This window comes from Lepidochelys kempii, chromosome 17 (assembly GCF_965140265.1).
Source record: "Lepidochelys kempii isolate rLepKem1 chromosome 17, rLepKem1.hap2, whole genome shotgun sequence".
In the NCBI taxonomy this organism is placed as follows: Eukaryota; Metazoa; Chordata; order Testudines; family Cheloniidae; genus Lepidochelys; species Lepidochelys kempii.
The window spans coordinates 14,205,203-14,224,399 of record NC_133272.1 but is presented as its reverse complement, the minus strand read 5'-3'; the positions used below and the strand labels follow the sequence as shown (position 1 = coordinate 14,224,399).

The 19,197-nt window shown below is 44.9% G+C and overlaps 1 protein-coding gene across 10 annotated transcripts in view; it reads left to right on the top strand.

Annotated features, from left to right (window-relative positions):
* AUTS2 (activator of transcription and developmental regulator AUTS2) overlaps positions 1-19,197 on the top strand; it is a 990,679-nt gene that overhangs the window by 824,958 nt on the left and 146,524 nt on the right. The gene's annotated exons all lie outside the window — the stretch shown is intronic.

Genomic DNA, 19,197 nt, shown 5'->3' with positions numbered 1-19,197 from the left:
GAGCCCCCAACCGGAGCCCTCACCCCATCTCACACCCCAACCCCCTGCCTCAAACCAGAGCCCCCTCCTGCACCCCAAACCCCTTGGCTCCACCCCCAGCTCGGAGTCCTCTCCTGCACCCCAAACATCTCATCCCCAGTGTCTGCACCCCCAGCCAGAGCCCTCGCACATCCCGTGTCACAGCCCGGAGCCCCCTCCTGTACTCAAAACCCCTCTGCCCCAGCCTAGAGCCCCCTCCTGCACCTAAAATCCCTCATCTGTGGCTCCACACCAGAGCCCGCACACGCAGCTGGAGCCATCATCCCCTCCCACACCGGAGCCTCCTCTTGCACCCTGAACTACTTGTTTCTGGCCTCACCCCGGAGCCCGCACCCCCAGCCAGAGCCCTCATCGCTTCCTGCATCCCAGCACCCTGAGCCAGCCTGGTGAAATGAGTGAGTGAAGGTGGGGAGAGTGAGCGACAGAGGGAGGGGAGGATGCAGTGAGCGGGGTGGGGGAATGGGACCTTGAAGGAGGGGCGGGGCAAGGGAGTTCTGTGTTGTGTGAATAGAAAGTTGACAACCCTACTTAATACATAGAACGTAAGTGCTGGATCCTGCAAGGAAGAATACTTCCTGACCTTGCACTGGAGTACCTAGAGGTCTCCCCTGATGTCAGAGGACATCATTGGGCTGGGCAGTGTACTTACATATAGTAAGAGATGGGCCTCGCCCCAAAGAGCTTAGAATGTAATTGACAAAATAGCTGAAATATTTATCACCCCATTTTACAGATGAGGAACTGAGACAGAGAGAGATGAAGTGACTTGTCCAGGGTCACACAGAGAGTCTGTGGCAGAGCTAATGATTGAACCTCAGTTTCTGCAGTCTCACACCAGTGCCCTAACCACAAGATTCAGAGTAGCAGCCGGGTTAGTCTGTATTCGCAAAAAGAAAAGGAGTACTTGTGGCACCTCAGAGACTAACCAATTTATTTGAGCATGAGCTTTCGTGAGCTACAGCTCACTTCATCGGATGCATACCGTGGAAACTGCAGCAGACTTTATATACACACAGAGATCATGAAACAATACCTCCTCCCACCCCACTGTCCTGCTGGTAATAGCTTATCTAAAGTGATCATCAAGTTGGGCCATTTCCAGCACAAATCCAGGTTTTCTCACCTTCCACCCCCCTACACACAAACTCACTCTCCTGCTGGTAATAGCCCATCCAAAGTGACAACTCTCTTCACAATGTGCATGATAATCAAGGTGGGCCATTTCCTGCACAAATCCAGGTTCTCTCACCACAAGACTGTCCTGTTCAGGATCATGCCTTCTGTTTAAACCAGGACCTGATCCCACAAATCCTTCTTTACATGGATAATGTATAATTGTGTGAGTAGTATAATTGAAGTCACGTCTGTGAATAAGGAGTACTCACATGAGTAAAGGTTTGCAGGCTTGGAGCCTTTTAATTCATTCGATGGGATGCAATCCTTTGTGGTGCTGAGTGAGCACACAGCACCCCACAAAATTTGGTCTATTATTTCTCTTGTATCATTTCCTGATATTAATCAGTTGCAAGTTTGGAATTATGCTCATGCTAAATAATAATTGTTTGACAGATCAGACGTTTTCTCTGTGGGTTTTTTTCCCCCCTTTTTTTTTTCTTTTCTTTTTTTTAGCAGTGGGCATTCCCCACAGAAAGTGAGAGCTGAATGAACTGATTGCTTAACCTCTCCTGACTCTACCCTGGTGGTAGATCATTAATGGTGTAGAAAATGAGGACTAGTGCGGGCAGCACAGGGTGGGGTGTGTGTGCATCTTTAAGAGATTTATGTGGAGGTCTGAGATGAGGAGACAGCACTGTGGTACATCATCATGCAGGAGACATCAGAGACGTTCTTCGCTTCGGTGCATTATCATAAAAAGTGATTTAGACTGGAGCTGATTGATGCAAATGGTCCTCTGTTCTTTCCTATCATTAGCGGCCTCTTTCAGTGGCCAGAGGCAGTGATTAAAGCTGTCATTTGGAGCTGCTCATTAAAGACAAGCGCCCAAGTAGCAGGAGGAAAAAAGGTTGAAGAGCCATGAATTTTTTTCCCCTTCCTTAAAACAATGCATTTTCCCTTTTCCAGTTCTGACTGTACAGGGAAAGTCTATCTCTGACGTGACGCGGGGTGTAAATTGTTTAAAAAAATAACATTAAAACCGCATTATTGTCACTTTATATTTTGACGACAGTTTAGTACAATTTAAAAAGATGCTCAGAAAAGTATTGTGGTGTGAATTCACTATAAAATAATCTGTTGGAATACCAAGCAGCCTCTATTTACACAAGCCACGGCTTGCAGCTTCTGTGCAAGCCATGTGGGGATGTAATGAACTGCCCGTTGTTTAGATTGTCAGCTTTTCAGGGCAAGGACTGTTCTCTCATTATGGGTGTGTACAGCACCTCGCACAATAGGCCCTTGATCTTGGTGGGAGATTCTAGGCATGGTCATAATACACATGATAAATAATAACAAATGATTGTCACAGTTTTATACTCGCTAACTTAACTGTGGATGTTCCCAATCCATAAATGGGATCTAGAGATGGAGGATTAGTCAGGTGGTTGGGGCCCCAGCCTGAGTTCTGGGTTCAATTCCCGCTCTGCCAGAGATCTCTTGTGTGAAATAGTTTCTCTCTGCCTCAGTTCTCCATCTGTAAAATGGAGATAAAAGTAGCATAGTATCTGAGCCGCTCACAATCTTACCTTATAAGGTATTGAGAGGCTAACTACGTTAAAGGTTGTGAGGAGCTCAATACCTCAGCACTGGGGTGCAGATAGGTTAGAAATACTGAATCCTTGTTTTTATCTGACTAACCGCTTGCCCTCAGAAATACCTGTGGCAGTGAGTACCAGAGGTTAATTATGTGTTGTGCATGTCATTGCTCTGTCATGCACATACACACACAAGCTGTTGTAAAAATGAACACGTCTGTAAAGAGGTCACAGCCTGAAAGGCTCCATGAGTGGCTGTAGTGATTCATACAGAGAATCTGATCCAACTTAAGAGGATAGTGAAAGATGACTGAGGGGAAGTACTGCAGCTGATGAAAGGGTAATTGTGGGAAATATGTCAAACAAAGCTGATTGCTATAAACACAATTTTTTTTATTTAATAATCTGGCTGTGCATCAAGGAATGTCCTGATGGTCCTACTGAATTATTGAAACCCTTGGATTACTTCTTGGTAATTTGCTCTCATATTGTAGTGTCTTCTTGTTTGGTCATGTGGTTATGGTGTATAATTTGTATCTCTTTGAACATTTTCTTTTTCCCTTTAGGACCCCAAGTTAGTTACTGTTGTGATCACAAGAAATAGTTGACTTTCTTAAAGAGCAAATGGTACTTCATGGAAACCATTCTTGTTTATTTAGGACCTGTTCTTGCTCCTCTAGCAGTCCGTTATACTTCCATTTATATACTGCCTTTCACAGATAATACCCAGCAATAAATTCCCTGTCATTTAAAATGCCAGGATAAAGAGACACTTCTTGCATTTCTTGTGATTTTGGGGGGGCTGTGGTGGATTTGAAGTGAGATCAAATTCCAAAGACAAAAGGTTCTGCTCTGGTAAATGTCCTCCTTCCCATGCATGTCGTGGAGTGCAACTCATGGGACAGACATTCCATATGATGGGGCAAAGGAGGAGTGGCTTCTATGTAGAGCTGATTTTTAAAAAAGGGGATGTGGGGGTGGAATTGCTACAGTTTTTAGAGTAGTTTAGAGTAGTCCTCCCTTCACCAAGATTTAAAAAGTTTGTGTACATTTGAAAAAAATCTTCCAAATCTCTCTCTTGTGTTATAGATTGACTACATTGATCTCTTTTTGGTTGGTTGGCTGGTTCATTCGTGTTTGTGGAAGCAGGATCTTTGCTGTTTAGGAGTTTAGGGAAAAGAGGGTAGAAAAGAAACCCAGAAAGTATGTTGCTGCATCAGCAGAATAATCTCTAAAGAGATTTTTTTTTTTTTGAGTGAGGTGTCAGTGGACTGTTTAACAGGGACACAGTGAGAGCTACTTCTGTATTAGCTACTAAACTAACAAGTGGACCATGAGAGCCATTTAGATTGAATCAGTGAATCGTAAAAGTTCGAGGTAGAAAGGAATTATTAGATCATCCAGTCCATTTCCCTGCCATTGCAGGATTATTCCCTACAGTACATTTTCTAATGTTTTGTCCGGTCTATTATTTAAAGTCCCAAGTGATGTGGCTTCCACTGGCTCCTTAGGGGGAGACTGTTCCACAGGCTAACACATCTCACTGCAAGAAATTTTTCTTGGCAATCAGCCTCAATTGCATCACTTTCTCAGTAGTTTAGGAATGCCATTAATGAGAGTAGATTAAAATGCACATTTGTATTTGATTTTTAAGGGTACAGGTTGATTAAACTCTTACTTTAAATTTTGCATCAGATCATTTGAACGTTGCATCCTGCAACGTGGGATTGTATGACACCATGAAGAGTGCAAGCACTTCCCTGATGAGGCTGCTGCTGATCCTATGTATTTTATATTTGTATGTAGCACCATAAATGTGACCAGGATTCATTGAATTCGGTCTGCTAGGTTGGATCATTAGCTTCCCAGGGGTTAGCCAGGTACTGATGGGGGATGCTACGTGAATGCTGATCCACCCCCAATCCAGGACTCCCACTGTACATGGACATCTTCAGTTGCCCCAGAGCACGACTTATGTCGAGGCATCCATTTGTGGTCTCAATTGCCAGATCAGAATCTGCCAGCAGCAGCCCTATGGAACGACAAGTGATCAGCTAACAACATTTGGAATGTTTTCCTTGTCGCTGATCCAACCGTTGGACCATCGGAATTAGACCTGCCAGGTCACCTTTAGACTCTGCTGAAGAGGTTCCAAACCGGCCAAGGAATATGCGCAGCCAACCTCTACATATGAGGTGTGCACAACGACCCACTTTGTCAATGTGGTCTGAGCCACTCAGTGCATTTTTTCAACTAATCAGATTTCATGGTGGCCTTAGGGCCCTTCATTTTGCTGATGAAGCTGCTGTTGTGTGGCTTGGCAAGCACTGCAAATGCTAGAAGAAAAAATGTACATAGTACTTTGTAAAAAGAATGGCCCCTGCCCTAAGGAGCTTACAACCAGGGCTTAAATTCAGCTGGAGCTGTCTGGAGCAGAGCTCCGGTAAATATTTTCAAACCGGCTGGAGTTTTTATAGCATGTTGTGGGAGAGGGCATGGAGGTTTCCAGAAAATACTCTATAAGAATTTAAGTATAAGAACTTAGTATTATTTTTCACTACTAGGACAGCGATCCAGCATTTGACATAGGGCAGCAAGATGGCTGCCTGTGTTTGGAGCACCTTTGAGTTGACTGATGGTCTGCTCACACCCTGTTGTAGGATTAGGCTCTAACTTTGGATTTAGGAATAGATCATCTTAAATACATGTGGGCTTATCGAACCCCAAGATGTTGTAAAATTCCAGCTGGACTCATTACCAGAGAACAGTGTTATTACCAGAGAATAGTGTAACAACTGCCCAGTGTGCATCTTCAAACTGTTGACTAACATTATTAGAAAACTAGGTATATCAACCAAGTTCAAATCAACCAACTTAACACATTTATGCACATGCATCATATAGTGTATGCATAATAGATGTACAGTGTGTGTATACATACAGTGATGAGCTGCCAAAATCTTAACGAGTTCCCTCCTCACCCCATGAGGGGGTCGTTGCCCATCCCCGGCCTCCAAGACTCCTGCCCCATCCAACCCCCCTGCGTTCCTTGACGCCCCCCCCCCCAGAACCAGGCAGGAGGGTCTCGTGGGCCACTGTAGTGGGTGTCCACCCCACCCCGAAGAGCCAGAGGCATCTGCCAGGGGGCGAGGTGGGGAGTCCCGGAGGTGCTTACCTGGGGCAGCTCCCAGGAAGCATCCAGCAGGTCCCTCTGGCTCCTGGGGCGGGGGAGCGTAGCTGGGGGGGAGCAGTCACATCAAAAGTAGCACCTTAGGCGCCCACTCCCTGGGTGCTCTGGGGCTGGAGCACCCACAGGGAAAATTTGGTGGGTGCAGAGCATCCACCGGCAGCTCCCCGCCCTGCGCCCGGCCTCAGCTCACCTCACCTCCGCCTCCTCTGCTGAACGCGCTGCCCTGCTCTGCTTCTCCACCCCCACCCCCCCGGCTTCCCTCGAATCACCTGTTCGGCAGGAAGCTGGTGAGGGCCAAGAAGCAGGCCGCGGCTTCACACTCAGGCTGAGGGTGGCGGAGGTGAGTTGGGGTGGGGAGCGGATCCCCTGCGCAGCCCTCCCCCGGGTTACCTGCTGCGGCGTGGGTTGCCCTCCTTGCACCCCCCCCCCGCCCCAGCTCACCTCCGCCTCCCTGGGCCTGAGCGGGAAGCCGCTGCCTGCTTCTCAGCCCACCCCGGCTTCCCGTGTGAACAGCTGATTCACGGGAAGCCTGGGGGGACGGAGAAGCGGGGGGGGCGGCGCGTTCGGGGAGGAGGCGGAGACAGAGGAGAGGTGAGCTGGGGGTGCGGTGGGGTGGGAGCTGCCGGTGGGTGCTCTGCACCCACCAAATTTTCCCCGTGGGTGCTCCAGGGCTGGAGCACCCATGGAGTCGGCGCCTAAGACGCCACTTTTGGCCAGTTAAATTTAGAAGCCCTTTTAGAACCGGTTGTCCCTCGGTTGTCCCTTTTAGAACCGGTTGTCCCTAGCGAACCGGTGTGAACTGGCTCCAGCTCACCACTGTATACTTATGTATGTTTTCTGTTTATATGTAATCCTGATTTCCTATATCTATCTATATCTGAGTATCCATCTAGATGTAAGTTATAGATAGATAGATATACCCAAGAAAATATACATATGCAAAAACTTAAATTCTTCTAGGTCCCAGACAATGAAATTGTGATATGTTGCTTTCAAAACATGAATTACAAATTTGATTTTCGATCATGATGTAAAGGAAGTTGTAGTAATTTTTGGATACATTTTAATTACAATCCAGTAATTTTCTTGAGAAATCTGGTTCTGGCATTAGCCTTTAGTTACGACATTGCAATTATCTCCATGGCAACCCATTGTGATGTGACAGCTGCAGTGACTATAGGTTCACAAGCTCTTGAGCTGGAGCTGAGGAAAATGTAGGTTTCTGATGTGACACATTCCAAGAGCCTGCTTCTCTTCTCCCACAGTTTTACCCTGGTATGACTCCACTAACTTAGTGGTGGAGTTATTCCTTATTTACACTGACCCAAGTGAGAGGAGAATGAGGCCCCATGTGTTTAAAGAATTCTTTCAAGCATATTAAATAGCTGTGGCTTATATGATCAGTTACTTGGCTAAATAACATCGAAAAAACTCATACATGAGAATAATGCTTTTAGACCATTAGTCACAAGAATGTATGTTCAGCATAGAGTGCACCCTTTTTAAATGCAGAGCCTGTTGTTTAGTTAAAGAGATTTTTTGTCTCTGTGAAGCATTGGGTAACACCAAGTTGAGGAGCGCTAAAGAAAAAAGAGAGAGGATTAAACTAAAACCTAGAAGTCTAAAAAGAAGGCAAAGAACAGACTCCATTACAACATTTCCTTTGAACAGTGCTTTACGGTTCTTAATTACCTGTTGAACCCTTGGCTTCTATGGTGATGGGTGCCACACAACAACCTAAGATAGATAGATCGGGAGAATAGAGTAGCCCCTGCTTTCTAGTTTCTAACCATTTATTCAGGTTCTGCTATATCACTGCCCATCTGAAGTGAGGTGGAATTGCAAGATTTCTCCCTTCTGGAACCATGGCAGTGTAACTGAACTGAACCAGTAATCTGTTCTTACATCTCCACCCCCAGGGAAACTGCAAGTCCAGCTGGCATGTCTAGGTTGAACAAACTCTCTTCCAGTAGCGGGTTTGCAAGTCTCACTGTAACCAACAGTGGCAGGAGTCAAACCTGTAGCTTGTTCAATGCAGCAATTACCTTTAGAGACTAGCTCAAGCCAGTTCACAGTGTAAATGCTTTGCCCTCATTTGTTGGATAAACTTTTAAATTATTCCCATTCCCTTGCTGAAATCACAGACTGAGTGGTAATGAAGCACGTTTTGTAGATTCCACTGCCAGCTTTAATGCTTTAGTAATAGTAGACATAATCATAAGCATTCATTAGACCAACAAGTTGAAAATACAACAGGTTTGTAGAGCTTTGGCAAGCTTATATAATATCTATAAATCAGTCCTTGCTACCACCTTTTAAAAGAAGAGCCCACTTTCTGTAGCCATCATAACTAACATATTTTTGGCCATCCTGATGTATTGGGAATTAGATGAATAAATCTGATGCAGTGAAATAGGGATATACCCTAAAGAGTTTATTCCCATATAACCTTTGTAGGGGATGTGTTTGATAAGATAAGTCTTTCGTTATCCTGATGAGCTGAGCTAGAGCTTTATTGCAGTATTTTTGCACTTTATTGCACTCCTTGTTGAAAGCTTGGAATGAGCCTTTTGAACGAACTAGCCCAAATAGATCAGCTAAAGCTTGAATAATGTACTTCATCCAAACATCCACTGGTGCTGATTCAGTAGAGGTTATAAAGGTTAAACTGGATGGCAAATGTAAATGGGTAAGCAGACAGCGTTACAGGTGGAATCATAAAGAGGAGGAGTATGAGATGGGCCTGCAAAGAAGATTGGCACCCAATGTCTCCTAAGTAGCAATCCTGGTTCTACATTGATGTCCTCTATGTTCTTGGGCAATTGAAATAATCTCTTGGTTTCCCAATCTGCAGTGTAGGGATAGCAGTGTTTACTGACCTACCTCTCGTGGGAATATTGTGAAGAATAATTATTGTGTGCTCGTCTAGTTATAGATAAGTGCAAAGCATTGTTCTATTATGTTAAAATGGACTACCCAGTCAGCATCCCATTTCCACTAATGACCCAGGGTTTAATGTTTGGCTTTATTTTCTGTTTCCAATTTAAAGAATTGGAAACCTTAATTTACTGTTGCTTATTTAAAAAAAAAAATCAGTACAGTTATGGTCCCAGGCACTGCAGGGGCACTCTGGTTGTAGATTTGTGGGGCCAGATCCATCCCTGGAGATGCAGAGGTCAGCACAACGGATGGAGGGGAAGCAGTTTGTACCTCCTCTGTCCAAGGACTATGGGGGCGTTTCTTCAGTCCCTGGCATAGGTTCGAATGGCCCTCAGGGCTGTCCTAGGTTACACCCTTGCTGGAATGGCTATGACCAGGGCACACAATTGCAGTCATGCCAGTCTTCCGTGGCAAATCCCCAATCTCCTCCAGCCTGCCTGTGCAATTCCTCCACTCTAGCCTGTGCCTGGGGCTCCTGGAGCAGATGCTGAAGATGAGGCTCGATACACTGCAGTGGTTTGTGACTAGCTGGTGCAAAGGGACCTCAGAGCAATGTTGAATATGGCCCATAGGGGTGTTATTTTCTAAATAAAAATGTTTTGCTTAAATATAGTAAGAGCTTGATATTGTTTTCATTGATGCTAATGACAAAGCTCCCTTTGACATGAGTGGGAGCTCATGAACTGAGGCCCTCCGGTTGCTTAAGTCTGCTGAGAAGTCAGCAGCTTCTGACAACTTGCATGTGGGAAAATGCACAGCAGTAAGGTGACATTCAGCTTGGGGGTGGGGAAAAATCTAGAGAAACTATTCAGCATTTAGAACCGATCCTGAGCTGGGTAACTTCCCCTGGAGCCAATGGGGCAGATTCTCGGTTGCGCTGCACCTTGTGTAGTCATTTACACTGGCGTAAAGTGTTTATAAAATGCTACCATTCTGTTTTAATAGCATTTAACATTTCCACTGATGTAATGATTATACAAGGTCAGGGTAAAAGAGAAACAGGCCCAGTGGGTTAGATCCTTAAGGAGCTCATCCCAGAGCGTTTGTTGTTGCACATTAAAATATTTGACTCATGTATAGTTGTTTTTCTGTGGTTTATCTTCTAATATCTATCTTCTATCGTGCAGTTGCAGTATGTTTTCCTTTCCCTATGCAAAAAAAAAAAAAAAAAAGCAGCAAAGTTGATTTTTCTCAGCACCAACATTTAATGTTTGCAAAATAACTCCACGTAAAAGGTTTGACTTTCCACATGGGGCCATCGATATATCTATCCGCTCAGTGATGAGACCCAAGAAAATTTGGAAAGGAATTAAAATTTCCCTATAAACAAGAAGGAAACTTCCCTTTAGCTCAAATATTTAGCACCATTTTTCCAAACCTTAGCTATGGGGGGAGGTGAGTGGTTGTTTCCCCTCCTGATGTATTTGGAGATATGTGTTTTATGAGAAATAGTCAGCTAAGGGACTGATCCTGCCAACATTTACTATCAATATTGCTTTGGCTGGACTATTCACAATAGATATGGGCTTGATCCAATGCCTGCTGAAATCAATGGAAAGACTCTGATCAGGCCCTCAGTGTCTGCAAGATCAGGCCCTGTAGTATCAGCAGAGCTGCAGAGTGAATCCGGTCATCGGGTGAGCAAGCATCTCCCTTGGTCTTCACTCCTCTTAATGCTGATAGGTTTGCTTAGTGTTTCAGTTTCTACATCAAATCTCTCCTGACCCTCATTAGCCAAAAAGAAAAAACAATTCTGAAAGGGCTTGATTTCCTAATATTCTATCTTCCGTATCTGCAAGGCCTGTTGTGGCCTATTAAGAATTAAACTGAGATCACTAAACTCATTTCATTTATGCCTTGGGCCTCGTTCAAACCCAGGTTTCCCAGCAAAGTAAGGCCAATGGATTAACGTTTTTCACCTAGCTCTGTGGAGTGGATTTCATCTCTTTTAATGCCTTTGGCATTAAAAAAAAAAATGCTTTGACTGTAACCCAGGATTTTGTTAGTGCATTGGCAGTGCATTTACTAGGATTATTATGTGGTGTGCCTGGTTTTATCCTGTTTCCAGTGGGAGGGGAGGAGTGGGAGAAAAGCTTATTGCATCTTTATATTGTTAAGCAGTGTGTCTGACCACAAAATATTTTAAGGGATTTGGGCCTCTCTTTTTAAAAGACCAAACAGTCTTCCCTGGTCACAACCAACAGCATTAGCTGCTGTCAAACAAATTACAGTATGGCTGAAGCTGTGATATTGACATGTGCTACTTGTTCTTTTTTAATGGGGGCACCACAGGAGTTTCTGACTGCCCCACTGAGCTTAATGTTCTGTGAGGAACAACAGACACAGAACTGAAGGACATTTCTAATGGGCTGTTAACTCTTTGCTGTCAGTGGGCTGCCTACCCCAACAGCCCCCCCCCTTTTTTTTTTGCTTCCTTTTAGCTTTTTCTTTCCTTTTTTTTTTTTTAGCAGTTTAAAGGAGCCCGTAGGGGCTGACATTCTCTTCATACTTGTTATCTTGACTAAGAGGCACCTTTCAGTGCATCAGGAAGCTCCATTTTGAAGTAGCATGAGCTTCAGATTCCTTCCCCTGCCCCCATCTTCTTCTTCTTAGTACATAATTAAACCAAATGGTTGCAAACTCTCTGGGAGAAGAAGAAGCATAATTATAATCACAAAATATCATGTGAGTTAGAGATTTTTTAAAAAAAATACTCAGAACAGTTTTGTGCGTATGCGTGGCTATTCATTTTGACCTTTAAATAATAATTAGCTTCAGAGGGATCGGAATGAGACAGCCGTGAATCCAGCAATGCAGACCCGTCTGGAGTGTGGGGAATTTGACAGATTCAGCTGCTTTTTGTGTGTGCGTGTGTGTGTAGCTATTTTTTTTCCGCCTTGTTAACTGACTTCTAAATCTAAACATGCTGTAGCAAGAGCCATGGAAGCTGCCATGTTTTGGTAGGACAAGCTCTTGGCAATATAACTTTATCAACTCAGCTCATTGCTCAAAAAAAAAAATCACGAGACTCTCTGGGGATAGGGGCATAGACAACATCTCTTTTGTGGAAACAAAGTCCGTCCCCATTGCAATAGCCATCACTGATTGCCATCTTGCCTTATTTCACTTAAAAATGCAACCCAAGCATTCGTTATACCAGCAAATCAGTCATCCAGTTCAGTGACTGTGCGTGTGACTTGCGGTATACCTGTGGGACTCATTCCAACCTCATGTACACTGGCTTTATGTTGGGGCAACTCCACTGACTTCCGTGGAGTTACTGCAGATTTAGACCCTGTCGATGGTAACGAAATTTACACCAGTTGGAACTGCAACTGTGTAGTTAACCCAATGCAAATACCAGATCTAGACATGTTGGACAGGTGCAAAGCAAGGCTTCCATTGGCTCAGTTTAATCCAGTAACATACAGCACTGCAAGCCCTACTTCGTGCTGGCGCAGCATATCTGCCTTAGCCATTTGCACCGATGTGTGGGTTCCCCGTTGTAAACAGGGCCATCCGCTGAGTTCAGAATTGGGACTGATATAGTGTGCTCCATAGCAGCCTTTTCTGAATATCAATACACAGCTCACAATTCCTGCTGATACAACACTGTGCTTCTGTTTTTCTGGTGTCATTGACCTAGCTCTTCTAGTGAGTTAGTCTGGGGGGAAGAAATGTTGCCAAATGGTTAGAGCAGGGCAATGGGTCAGGAGCTTTGGGTTATATTCCAAGTTCTGCTCTTGGTAATTTTCCTTATTTAGCTCTTACTGTGCTGCTGTTTCCCAGTCTGTAAAACATTTGTAGTAATAGTTGCCTACCTCAGAGAGTTGCAGTGAGTCTGTATTAGCGTGCAAGACGCACTGTGCAGGCTTTCTCAAACTATTAGTATTACTATTTATTATTAATTGTTATGAGCAACACCGCTTGAATTTCCTGAAAGCTCTTAGCATCTTGTTTATTTCGTGCAGCTCATATTGAGGTCGCCTTTAAGTCTTGAGATGGTGGTGGTGTCAGAAGGAGAATTTTTTTTTTTTTTTTACATTTCTAACATGCACAGCTTGGCAAAGACTTTATAGGTGGCTGCTTGATCTCAGGTACCATTTCTCTTTAGCAGTGACAGAAGTGGAAGGCACACTGGGTTTTTTTCATGGGGTGCGTCAGTGCTGCTCTCTAGTGTTTTTAGATTGCATCTGACAGCAGAACCTAGCGCCCATGTGCCCCTACCCTTTGGAGAAACCCATGGAAGGGGGCCAGGAGAACTCCCTGGGATTTCCAGAAGAGTATGCCCTCAATGGGGAAGGGAGTTGGCAGAGCTAAGTGGCTGTGGGGGGAGATCACACACTGTAAAGGTGGCATGGACCCAGAGAACACCGGGACTCTCAATGCCACCCAAAGGTCACACTGGAACAGAGACATTCCATACTGCCCACAAACCAGGGCCGTTGCTTCATGCCAGTTTAGACCTTTAAGTGTCTGCTTGACAATTTTATTAACACTTTGTGTGCCATTGTCTAAGCTTGTTAAAGGGCTTGCTCAAGAAAGGCCAGGGACTTGATTGCCACTAGCATTTTACCGTTGACTTCATTGGGAGCAGAGTTAGGTTGGCGTTGAGTGCTTTTGGAAATCTTACCCAGTGAGAACTCCAAAAAGAGCAACAGCAGTTATTAGGAGGTTTAAGAGAGACTGCGGGCTCGATCCTGCCAATGCAGGCGCCAAGAGTTGGATGCATAAGTACAAAGGAAGTGGTGAGCAGGACACGGAGCTAAGCCAGAGCCTCATTCAGTATTAATGAGAACGCTGCTAAATTGCCACGAAATTTCTTCTGATCAGTAGCAGGACTGAGGCCTAACACAATAGGCTTGCTAAAGGCAATAGGCTTGCTCATTGGCTTGCTAAAGATCACACATATGCCTAAGACTCTTCATACACACCCACCCATTCTTTGCCTACAGCCCACTCCTTTTTTTAACCCCATGGTTTCTTCAAAGTGCACTTTTGGGCATCCACGGTAGTTGTGGTTTATTCCTGCTCACGGCAGAGGACGACAGCTAGGGTTTTACATTACTTGCACCTATACGTATACCCTGTGCACCCTTGTGCTGCAGCTCAGTAGTCCTGCGTTCCCTGCTGCTTATCTTGCAAGGGATAAATATGGATAGGGTAACTAATGGAGAGAGCACATGATCTACTCACGTGTAACGTGTACACACACCAAGGCAAGGGAGGATTGTTTATAGTGCTGAAAGAGGGCCTAACAAGGAGAAATGGGATGGCATTTTAAAAAGGGAAAGTACAAGCAGAATATCAGGCGCAGCTTCTCTCTGGTGATGTCTGGGAAGGCTGGAAAGGCTTCCAAGGGAAGGGTTGAGTACACCAATATATGGGGCATTTAAAAACAAGCCAAGAGAAAACTTTAGAATGTATATATCAGGGCACAAATCCTGTGCTGGCAGGGATCAGGGCTAGATGACCTAAATGGACCTTTCATTGATTCTCCCAGTCTGTAACTCAGAAGTGTAAATTCTTGGTCATTGTGAATATTCGCAGACAGCGGCAGCAATGCTGTTCGCTCTCCAGAGCCCTTGCTTAGACCTTGTTACTCTTGAATCCTGAAACATTAGCACCCAGTGGGTGATACTGATGTTACTGCATCAGGTTCAGACAACTGAAGTGTGGTGATTTCTTAGATATGTAGAAGGTGATTAAGGCAATTAAGTGGGTTATTAATGCCGCTCAGTCAGAGGTGTTGACTGATGTTGCTACCTAAAAAAGCGTACAGTAGCCTGTGACCTGAGGTAGCCGTATAAATACAGATAATTAAAGCCTGGGTGCCCTGGATATATCTCAAGTTGCTTTGTACACCTACACCCCGCCTTGCCTGCAAGCTGTGATTTAATAAAGAATGGTCAAAGTGAAATGAGCACATATGGCATAAAGCACATGGTTAAATAAAAATGTTCCCTTTGAAATGAGCATTATTGGCTTTATTTAATTAAATATGGATTTACACGATACATATAGGAGTTCATGAAGCCCATATTTCAATTAATGGATCATTTATATGTCATGCTCGCTTTGTAATTACTGGAATGTGGAAATACAATGAACTGAAATTATTTCCCCCCCCACACACACACACACACTCCCTTTCAAATAAATCTGAGCAAGTTGGAACAGATAGAAACCGTTTATTACGTCTGGGTGTGTGTGCACATGCTCAATAAAGCCATGCAACATTTTACTTCCATACTCCACCAGAATGAGAGGATTGTTGACGGGATGTTAAAGCTATCATTTATTCTTGTTTTGGGTCAGTCATCATTTTAAAGAGCGGGCACGTAGATTTTGTGGGCAGGTGGTTTATAGTTTCACGGCAATTTGGCAAGGCAGGCTGTATATGAGTGTAAACTGCCTCGTTTTAATCTTTGGGTGTGGCAGGAATTGTAGGCTATGGAGAAAGACAATGACTGTACTATTTCTCACGTCACCTGCAGTAGATTGGTCATTTGGGACAGGTTAGAACACTGAATAGCCTTGTTTTGGAAACCAACTGCACTTTGACAGTGTACATGTCCACGGGGATAAAAGCCCTGGCACGACCGCAGCTCACAGCAGGCTCACGGGGCTCGGTCTGCAGGGCTAAAAATGGTTGTGTACATGTTTGGGCTTTGGCTGAAGCCCATGGTCTGGCACCCTCCACCCTCACGGGGTCCCAGAGCTCAGGCTCCAGCCTGAGCCCAGAGGTCAAAACAGCAAGTTTTCAGCCCCCGATCCTGAACCCTGTGACCTGGACCAGCCATGGGTTTTTTAGACATACCCACAGGGTCCTTGAGATTGGGCTTGTGGTGGTTTACTTTTGTTGATTTTTGTTTTGCTCAGTGACCTTAGCAAAAAGTAAAGCTTAGAAATAGCTTTGCCTCTGGTTCTCAGCTATCTTTATAGCCTCATTGCACCCTGGTATCTGCATGGACTCGATGTCCATTTTGCTAGGCTCTTTAATGTCAACTGCATTATCGATCAATATAAATAATAATATTGAATCCTGTGCCAAACCAACCCAATAATGATTCTAATTGGCAGGGGGATGATGTCAGGAAATCAGGCCTCGTTATTTTCTGCTTAGGGAATGAACCACTCCTCTAGTGAGCTGGCCCCGGGACCTACCTCTTCTTCCTGGCCGCTCTCCATATGCCTCTGTCTTACTGTCTCTTTTAAGCGATTGATGGCAGCCAGCAGACCAGCTGCTGGAGTCTCCCTTCGCCACTGTTTCCTGACCAGAAAAAACTGGATTGAAAGGCCCGGCGATGAGCTAACATCGCATACATAATTCTATCAGAAAATATCCAAGGGTGGAAATCATTGTTCTCCGAACTAGCTGAGCTGGAGCCAGAGCAGAAATACTAAAGTCAGTTGTGCCTTTGAGCTGCCTATAACAGCGCCCTTTGGAGACCCATTTCATACAAAATTTGAAGCCTGTGTTTATTGCCCATTAAAGCAACCTTTATTTTATGGCAAATGTTGCAGTAATTGCCTTTTACGAAGAGCACTTTGTAACACACATGCACTGTTGAAAGAAAACCACTCTGGTATTGTCTATCGGGACTTAATGGCGCAATTAATTTTACTCCATCTGTTCCTGAGACTTTAAAGGAAAATGGATTTTTTTTTTGAGCGCACTTTAATGAAGAAGATAAAGCGGCCCGGCTGGTGTCCCACAGGCTCAGTGCAGTAAGTTCAGATTATTGCTCAGTCTGTCAGAATGGGCTGCTTCCCTCGGCAGCCGCCACAGCTAGCAGCCCGCTCTGGCCCCTCGCCGCGCCATTCCTGATGACAAACTGCCAGCCGGCTCCCACAAAAGCGCGATTAAAATGTCAGCACAGGATGACGAAGGGGCCAAGAGGGTCCTTGGAGACAAACTGTGTTCAGTATGAGTTAATACTTCACTGCAACGTGGACCTGAGCTGCTGCTGCTCCTGCTTCAGAGAAGTGCAAGGCAGAGACTTATAGTGGCCCAGCTTAAAAAATATATACATCCAGGGCCAGATCTTCAGCTGATGTAAATTGGCAGCGCTCCCTTGAAGTCAATGGACCTACACCGATTTACAGCAGCTGAGACTCTTTCTATGCCATGGTACGCCGGTAGTAAGATCAGGCCCACAGAGAAATATGGATACAGTATTTATTTACAGTCTCATGTACCGAGACACCAAAATTGGTGGTCTTGCAGAAACAGGGTGTGATTTGTCTGTAGAAAGAATAGTTACTATTAGTGATGTATTTATCACCTGTTTAGCACCAGCAGTGTGCTAGGGGGTTTACAAACAAGGACTACTAAGGTTCCTTTGGAGAATAGGTGAGTTTCAGGAGCTGTGGCGTAGAGGGCTAGAATGTCCATTACAATGCACTATCCGCCAGAGGTACCGTGGCAATGACATCTGTATTTAAGCAGCCTTACTGGTATTAAGATAAGGCTCCTGCCCCAAAGAGTTTAGATTCTAGTGCAATCTGTTTTGAAAGTGCCACAGACAGATCGTTCTGGTGGCTCTTACCTCGAATCCTTGTGTGCACTCACAGTTTCCTTAAAACCTCTCCCCATTGCAGCTCCACTCGGGGTTAGAAGCGGCCAACCTACATTAGCGCCGGTACCAGTGGAAGGTTTTAAGGGTGACCTTTGAGGTGACCTCTGAGAATTCCCCAGACCCAGATCTAAGGAGTGGACTTCAGGGGTCCTGCTAGATCACACCCTTTACAGGCATAGAGCTTGCATTTTTTATGTAAAGATATGCTGTGGTGGTATAAATAACCTTGTTGGTGATGTGTCTTGTGTATTTTAGCTTCTGCACACCTTCTAGGGAAAGTGAAAAGTGGGAAAAGTGATATAAATGTCTTTTAATCAATATTGATGCTTGACAACGTTGTGTAAACCCCTCAACAGTGTTTGCTAACTTGCTAGGGGGTAGGACACACTTTGTCACTTACGCTTAATTCTCTTAGAATCCCCCTGAGTAGCTTTGTGTGCGTGCATGAGTGACAAAAGCCTGTAATGAAAAGGGGAGGAGATTTTCAGCTTTTGCCTCCTGCTGGGACTGATCTGCACTAGTACTGGGCAGCAGGTGTGAGCCCTTGCCATTGTCCCTAATGGTTATTAGCCAAAAATAAGCAGGACAAATGTGAGGTCATCTCTCCTGCTGGCAGGTCAGCAGTTGCAGGATTTAATGCCCCTAGGAGAGTAGGAAATTATATGGTTAGTGCCACAACTCAGGATGTGACCTGCACTGGTTTTAAATGATCTGTTATACTTTGTGTGTGGGAGCTCTGAATAGCTAGGATAAACTGAATTCCAAATATATGATGTACTTGAATTAAATGCAATCAGTCATTCACTGATATAGTAATGGCCCTTGAATAATCAGCGGCAGAGATATCATTGGGCTGTTGACTGTTTAGAGGAGGATCAAGCAAGGTGGGGATTGAACTATGCTAAGCTTAGTTTGTTTATGTGTGTGTGTGTGTGTTTGTTTTCAGTGCCTTGTGCTGTTTCTCAACTAAGATTTAACGCAAAGGATAAAGACATGCAAGGGGAAGCCCCGCTGTTTACAATTAGGTCCACTTGCCATTTACGATACAACTTCAAATAAAAATACCAACTTGCCCTCCTGGTTTTCAGTGCTCTGTATGGACTCGCACCACCCCATCTCTGTGACCTCCTCTGTGACCCTCTGGTGCCCCTGCCTGCTCATGCCGCTCCTCCAATCTTGGTCTCCTCTTTGTCCTCTCTTCAGAACTCTCCACAGCTGGGGGTTGCTTTTTTCATTTGTGCTGGCCCATTTAACTCTCTCCCTCGTCTCCTCCTGAGTCACATCCTTTCTTCAGATCTTCCCTCAAAACCTTCTGGTTTGTCTTTGCCTGCATCCAGCACTAAATGCCAAGCTACTATCCCTGCCCCCGCTACTCCAGCTTTCCTTCCATTCTTGTCTTGTCATGACGAGCCTGCATGAATTTGGATTTTTATCGTTGGCAGTTTATTTGCGCTTGTTTTGTTTCCGTATGTCGTTGGCCCTGCATGGGAGTCACTGACCCCAGCTTTGTGCAGTAAAGCGTTCTCTCTGTGTATGAATAGCACACAGCATCTATCCAGGTATCTCAAAGCACTTTACAAACAGGAATTAAGACTCTCATCTCCCTGTGAGGCTGGGTGCATGCTCATGTTCCGTTTGGATAGGCTGAGGCACCGTGTGCGTAAGTGAGTTGCCCACATTGTCAGAGGCAGGGTCAAAAGAAGCCCAGGCTGGGGTAGTGGCAGGGTTAGGAAAA